The sequence below is a fragment of the Galeopterus variegatus genome, unplaced genomic scaffold (genome assembly GCF_000696425.1).
Source record: "Galeopterus variegatus unplaced genomic scaffold, G_variegatus-3.0.2 Scaffold5218, whole genome shotgun sequence".
Lineage (NCBI taxonomy): Eukaryota > Metazoa > Chordata > Mammalia > Dermoptera > Cynocephalidae > Galeopterus > Galeopterus variegatus.
Window position 1 is genome coordinate 49,001 of NW_007731329.1, and position 7,890 is coordinate 56,890.

Below are 7,890 nucleotides of genomic sequence, written 5' to 3' on the forward strand. Positions count from 1 at the left end.
GCCCCGGCCCCGGCTCGCCTCCGGCCCCGGCCCCGGCTAGGCTCCGGCTCGCCTCCCCGCCGCCACTGCAGAGCCTGAGGAGGTGCGGCTGGAGTCGGGACCTGCGCGGGGCGGGGCCGCCGGCGAGGGGGCGACGGGGCGGAGCCGCGCGGAAAGGTGGGGTCGGGAGGGGCGGGGCCCGAGGGAAGGACCCTGACGTGGCAGCGCCGGAGCCCGGCCCGGCCGAGGAGTATTAACCCACCGGCTGCAGAGGGCGGTGGGCGAGGCGTGCAGGCACGCGCAGCTACACATCCATCCGTCCGTTCGGTGCAGACTGATTTAGCACCTACTCTGTGCTAAGCTCTGGGGAGTAAACCCAGCCCTACAGATTAGGGGGAGAATTAAAACAACACTCCAGCTGGATGTGCTCAGGGCCCTGGAGCTCAGACGCACCCACCCTCGCCAGGCTTCCGGGATCGGTAGGAGCGGGGCGGGGGGAGGGAGGACACCAGCCATCGCCAATGCCTCCCCACCACCCTAAACCCCTATTCCGCAGCCCGTGTAGCTCTCTCCAGGTACATTGACTGGGTTTCCACTTTTCAAGGCAAAGAACAGCGCCCTGGGAATACCGATTGAATAAAGACAGGGTCGCTGTCCTCCAGGAACGACGTCTGGAACAGGTGGGGACACAGACAATTGCAGCGTGGAGTGATTAGTGCTGTGGAATGAATGAATGAATGAATGAATGAATCCTACCTTCAGCTCCTCTCCCACGCCAGACCCTCACCTCCACCCCAAAGACATCAAGGAATCTAGAAAGATATATTTGGAGAAGCCACATTTGCTTGAAGGATGAATGGAACTTTAAAAACTTTCTCTTTTTTCCACCTCATTCTTACCTGCGTTGTTCCAGAAATTGTTGTGAAGTTATGATTCTGACAACTGGCGGTGGAAGGTGGGTGTGGGGAGAAAAGCTCGGCCCCAGAGGTGTTCTTCCTCCATTTCCCCACGCCCCACTCTCCCAGGTGGTTAGGTCAGAGATGAGGTTATCAGAAAGATGGTGGTCAACTGTGCTGAGGGTCAGGATCTTAAATTCCCCATGGGCTGCTCCAAGGCGTAGACCAGAGTCTTGTAAGAATGTAGCTGGTCTAAAGCACCAGCTCCATAGGCTATGGTCACGGGCAGGCACGTTTGGGGTAGGTATGGAACGGGGGTTTGTAATTGGGACAGGCCCGTGAAGCGGCTTCAGTTGAATGCACAATATTTTGTGTACGGATAAGAACATTTTTCTGGGAAGATTTTATCAGATTTTAAAGGGACCCCGACATCCCCTCTCCCCACCCTTCCAAAAAAGGTTAAGAAACCGTATTGACCCTAGGGCTCCTGGCTTCCTTCCTAGACTAAGAGAACCGATGAGAAGTTGGGGAAGGGGCCAAAGCGCTTAAGGGAGGGAGAAATTTTGGCGGGCTTAAGGTCGGCGGGGTTCCACAAGGACTACAACTCCCAGAGATCCATGCGTCAAACCCCGAGCTTATTGGCCAGTGGGAAGAACCCTCTCCTAACGAAACACATCCACAAGCCAATAGGCAGGGGCTATTGCCGGGCACTCCAGCCACCGCTCACCTATCAGAGGACTGGGGCTGATGCTTCCGGTCGCTGCTCGGGGCTTCTGACCCGCGGTCTAGTGAGGCGGTGCGACTCAGGGGAGACCGAGGTTTTGTTCGGTGGTGAGACCGAAGGTATTTCGTCTCCATTGTCGCCGGGCCTGGTGGGTGTGGGGAGGCTGGAGGTGAGCCGGGAGGGAGGCGGAGCGGCACGTGGGGTTGGGGACCCAGGATAGGAGGAGGGAGATCCAGGCGTGCGGAGAGGACGAGGAGCAGGGGCGGGCCCGCACGTGAGGGGCTGGAGGATGAGGACCGAGTGAGTACAGTCTCTGTGACTCACACGTGACAGTTCTGGAAATGTGTCCTGAGGAAGTCTTCCAAGGTAAAGAAAATGCTTTTATGCATAAAGACCTTTATCACAGCGTTATTTATTGTAGGACAACGTTGGCTACAACCAGGTGTCTCAATAGCGAGTAGTAGTAGTTCAGGAAACTGTATCTTCACTGAGTGTTTATGAGGTGGCTTCTAAAAATAATATACAGAGCTTTTAAATAACACGGCAAAATGCTAATATGTAATGTTCAGTGAAAAAAGTGATACCAAGTTGTATAGTATGATTGAGAAAGTTTAAGAAACCAAAACACCGTAGAAAAAGATCTGGAGGGATGTAGTAATAATTTTCCTCGGATTAATGGTTTTTTGTGAATTCTCTTTTTAGTTTTTTACCGTTCTTGTGTATGATTTCTTTCTCCAGATAAGTGTGAAGAACTTGAAATTATTTTATAGTGGAAACACAGTAAACAGAGAAACAAGTTGCGGGGGGGTATAGATACCTCTGTTTAAACCTACTGGAAATGCTCCGGTTCACCTAAGTTCTTTGAGCCTCACCGTGAGTTGTCTTTAAAGAAGATAAAAAATAGAATAATTAAATGATCATATTCTGAGCACCAGGTCCTGGTTCGGACTACCTTTCCCATGACCCAACTAACACAGTGGTCTTTTCTTTCTCTAAAACACCTAGGACCCTTGATTTCAGAAAGCTTATAGTCTAGAATTGAGAGAGAATGGTTGGCTTCAGGCAAAATGTAAATTTTTTAAAAAGGTAGAGAATAATTGAGGAGTACCTGAAAATCCTCTGAACCTTCATCCTCTTGTCTTTCTGATCGTTTACAGTGAGGTTCTCAATTCCTTTGGCTTTAACTACTAACCCTGTGTCGGTGACTCCCGAATCCTTATCTCTGACATTGCTACCTTACAAATACCTTACATGAAGCACATTTAATATTAAATTTATCACACACTACACACCCTTCTTATCTTCGAAGTATGCTCTGCCTTCTGTATCTCTGGTTAGTATTCAGTAGTTTCCAAAGCTAAAAATCTGGGTGTTATCCTCAATTCTTCTTTCTTCCTTTCTACTCATATTCTATCTGATACCATTTTCTATTCCGTCTGCCTTAGAAGCATCTCTTGAACCTGGCCCTCTTTCTCTACTGAAATAGCTACAAACTTGGTTCACTTTCTCATTATGGCATTCAAACTATTGGCCCCTTATTAAACTTGTCAACTTTCTTCTCAGGTCCATCATGCACATTATCACGTGCATGTGTGCTAGTTCCTCCAGATTCCAGATTCTTCAGGAAACCCTTTATGACCAGAGAGATAAAGTTGGAAAGGTATATCAATATCATAATATAAGGACTTAAATTCCTAATTTTGTTTTGTTTCGCTTTGGCCGCTGGCCAGTGCGGGGATCTGAACTCATTGACCTTGCTGTTATATTACTGCACTCTACTCAGCTGAGCTAACGGTGAGCTCAGACCTTTTGAAAGAACTTTTTTATATGTACTGTAGACTGTGGAGACTCATCAAAGATTTTTGATCAGAAGAGCAAAATGATCAGAACTATACTTTTTAGAAAGATTATTCTGCCCAACCACACGAATCATCCAGGCTCTTTTGGGAAGAAGAGACTGACATCAAGGGGACTTCTCTTTGTTCTACCTTAAAGATAAGGAAGATGTGGTCAGGACCTGTACTAGCACAGGAGTAGAAGGGACTGGAGCAGATTTTTGTAATTATTGTTAGGTTTTTGAGAAAAATATGACAAATTTCTTCTTGGTACTAAAGATGAAAATATTAAAATTTATTTTTCTAAAAAAACCTATGGAAACTTACTATCATGTTTGGTTTTACTTTATTCACAAATCTTTATCTTGTGCTATCCTGGCTGCTCACACCCTCAGTGACATTAGACTGAATTGGATGGCACTGAATTTAAAACATGTCATTTAAATTGCCTTTGATATAATTGGCCCATTTGAAATTTTCTCTGCCCAGGGAACTGTATCATGCATTATTTATCAATAAAAGTTTTTAAAAAGTGCATAAGAGGATATTAGTGAAAAACATACATAGACCAGTGGGATAGAGATCACAGTTTTCTTCATTAGTAGTGACAGAGGACTTATTTCTCCATTTAGCAAGCCACTGCAGAACCACTTAATGTGATATCATGTATTAGCCTGTTCCTTCTCAGTAAAAGATCCTAAGAACAAGAACGAAGCTAGCAAGGAGGTATGAGAAATAACAGAAAAGTTAAAAGCAAATCACCAGGCAGTTTGGTAGAGAATACATTTCTTTGGATTTAGAGTCTGAAGACAACTTCTCAAGTTCTGTCTTTGAAACTTAACCCCTCTGTAAAACAGGGCTGAAAGATGTCCGTTGGATTCAGTGACAGGGATGGCACTGGTGGCTTGCTGAGAGCTGTTTTGGAGAAGAGATCGTAATGAATAATATTATATCTAATACTTATATAATCTATTTATAAAAAATATTTGAGACAGCCATCTACTGTGTTGATTGGTGTAATTTTCTCCATGAATAGCATCATAGTGGGGGTACATCCAAAAATTACAGTAACTTGAAGACAAGCAGGATTAGTAGTCAAAATGCATGTTTTTTTTTTTTTGGTTTACCTGACGTCTGCCAGTGGCTTGAAATTTTGAACCGAGAACTGCTACCGTAAGAGTGCTGTTATTTTGCCTATAGTGTTAATCTTTAGTATCCTGATTTTGTGATCAGGGAAGTTTGAACTGGAAGTGCCTAAATATACATTTTGGCTGCATTCTAAATGGCCAAGTATAAAAACCAATATTCCACACAGGCAATCATGGTGAAGTAGCAGGACAAAAGAGAAATCTGAAATGTCATCTCTGTTTTTTCTTCTTTCTATTGAAATGTAATTGGTTTTACATATTCGTGGGATACAGAGTTGAGTTTTCAATACCTGTGAACACTGGCCAGCCACCAAAAAAAATCAAAACAAAAAAACCTGTGTACAATGTGTGATGACCAAGTCAGGACAATTAGCATAATTATCATTACAAAACATATCTGTTATTAAAATCCTATTATTAAAGCTTTTTAATAGTTAGATTCAAAAGTTTAACCTTATTTTATAGGAAAAATAATTTTGTAGTACTTCCAGCTGTTGGATTATGCTTGTGGTCACCATGCTGCATACTTTCCGTGCTAAACAGGTACTTCATTTCAACTGGGGTTGTGAGATGCAAGATGTTTGGTACCTCATTCTTATTTAACACTTTTCCCCCTTTGTTATTATGTCTGGACTGTGGATGATTTACTCATGGACATTGCACATAATTTTGGAGATTTTTCATCTCATGAAAGTTGGAGATGACATTTTGACTCTCTGCTCTTAATTCATCCTCACAGGCTGTAAATAATTCCCAGTTAAGCCACTACTTAACAGATTCATGGCTAAATAGAGATTATCTTTGGTTTTTGGGTTTTTTTTGGTGACTGGCCGCTTTGTGGATCCAAACCCTTGATCTTCGTGTTATCAACACCATGCTCAGGGCTAACCGGTTAGCTCAGTTGGTTAGAGCACAGCCTTATAACACTGAGGTCATGGGTTTGGACCCCATATTGGCCAGCTGCCAAAAGATAAAAACAAAAGACACCATGCTCTAACCAGCTGCACTACTGGCCAGCCCTAAATAGTTTATTGATTTATTTTTTTGGCAGCTGGCTGGTATGATAAATGGAGTTTAAAAGCTAAAAGTTAACTATAGTTCTTAGAGGTTTTTGTTTAATGTTATGAATCCTAGTGTATGAAGCAATTTTACAAAGATTAGAATTATGACACTATTTAATTTCTATCACTGTGATTTATATTCTTATTTAAATTTTCATAAGTATCTGTTAGGCTAAAAAGAATGTAATGTTTTCCTTTAGTTATTCAGTTAATATAGTCTTTCTTTCTTTTTTTTTTTTTGTCCTTTTTGAGACCGGCCGCACCACACTCAGCCAGTGAGCGCTGTGAGCGCACCAGTCATCCCTATATAGGGTCCGAACCCGCAGAGGGAGCAGAGCGCTGCTGCACTCCCAGTGCCGCACTCTCCCGAGTGCGCCACGGGCTCGGCCCAAATATAGTCTTTCTTAATATTTATACTAGCAGCTAGTCTGTTTCTCAAAAGTCAACTATGTGAAAATTCTTAATTGTTTTTGTACTAAAATTAGTCTTTCAGTCTTTATTATTGCAACATTTTATTCTTACAGACATTATTATACATTTATGTATCAACTGAGGGAATTTCAAAGTATAATGTACCAGAGGCAGTTCTTTACTCTAAGTTAAAGAATGTTTATCTGGGGCCTGCCCCATGGCTCACTCCGGAGAGTGCGGCGCTGGTAGCGCCAAGGCCGTGGGTTCAGATCCTATATAGGGATGGCTGGTGTGCTCACTGGCTGAGCGTGGGGCAGACCACACCGTGCTGAGGGTTGCGATCCCCTTACCGGTCAGAAAAAAAAGAAAAAAAAAAAAGAATGTTTATCTGTATTTCAAAGTAAATATTCATATATTACAACTTACCCAATTAATATGCCTTATTCTCAGCACTGCACTCTCCCAAGTGAGCCACTGGCCGGCAATATGCCTTATTCTTATTACTGATTTTATGTATCTTAGGTATGTGTGAACACATATGAGTTCAGGAATGTCAGAGATTACATTAGAGTAAGCATTGGGCTATTCAGCTTTCCAAAGGCTGACATCCAAGTGAAATAGTAGATTTTGGCTGAATACTGAAGCACAGCCAACTTTCAGTGTTTCCAACTTGAGGCTCTCTAAAGTAACAGTAAGCAGGGTTCTGTACATGGGAAGATTCAGGGGGAGATTTTCATACCGTGAAGCTGACGTAGAATCTACATTATAGTAATGACCAGAAATAAAGTTTTTTTTCTTTCTAGAATTATCCTAAGAAGAAAACTTTTGGTCATGGCTAAATATTATCTTTATAAAATGTTAAAATTATGCCATGATTTTGATCAACATTATTTGTCCTCATGATTTAAATGATAATGTGAGTTTTTGTTTGTTTGTTTGTTTGTTTTGGCAGCTGGCTGGTATGGGGATCTAAATTCTTAACTTTGGTGTTATAACACTGAGCTAGCTAGCCAGCCCTGTGAGTTCTGTAAGATCTAGAAATTGTGCTAATATTCATGATAGTGTAACCTTTTTTTTTTTTTTAATTATTCAGGAAATGAGAAATTCCTAGTGTACAGCTATATTTGGACTATATGGACTGATGGGGGAATATCTCTTAAGTAAGATCTAGAAATTGTGCTAATATTCATGATAGTGTAACCTTTTTTTTTTTTTAAATTATTCAGGAAACGAGAAATTCCTAGTGTACAGCTATATTTGGACTATATGGACTGATGGGGGAATATCTCTTAATATAATATCCATTGTTTTGGTCCTTTCTTAAGAGGCTGGATTTATTTAAGAGCCATAGAAAGTATGTCCAAATATAGTTCACAGGAGCTTTACTTAGGCAGTATTATAAGGGCCTACATAAGCCTCAGCTAGCCTGATGGCATAAATGACCCGTGGGGTGCAGCATGGGTGATGAGGCTGCTGGAAGCTGTGAAGTCATGCATCTCCATCATGCTGTAGAAAGTACTATCTTTGTACTTTCCTGTGCTGCTTAGGTCTTTTCAGCAGCCTCATCCTCAACAGCCGTGGCTGATGGTTGGGTGGTATGTGCAGAGCTGTGGACCTTCTTCTTTAAACTGTATATCTAGCTTCTGAGTCTAGATGAAAGGCAGTATGTTTCAGAGAACATCTGATGCCAGTTTTTTCCACAGCAGGGACTATGGTAGCAAACTGGCAGCATTCCCTTTCTAATCACAGGGCAGGGATCAGGGTTGGAAATAAAACACAATTAGAGTGTTGGACAAATTTTGGAGGGTCCTATGCATTTCTCCTGGTTCAGGCTGG

The 7,890-nt window shown here is 42.5% G+C and overlaps 1 protein-coding gene across 1 annotated transcript in view; it reads right to left on the reverse strand.

Moving 5' to 3' along the window:
• FKBP1B (FK506 binding protein 1B, 12.6 kDa) overlaps positions 1–259 on the reverse strand; it is an 11,409-nt gene extending 11,150 nt beyond the window's left edge. Inside the window, exon 1 of the mRNA XM_008589114.1 lies at positions 242–259. The gene's annotated coding sequence lies outside the window, so the exon portion shown is untranslated. The remainder of the gene's footprint in view (positions 1–241) is intronic.
• Positions 260–7,890: the final 7,631 nt, after the last annotated feature.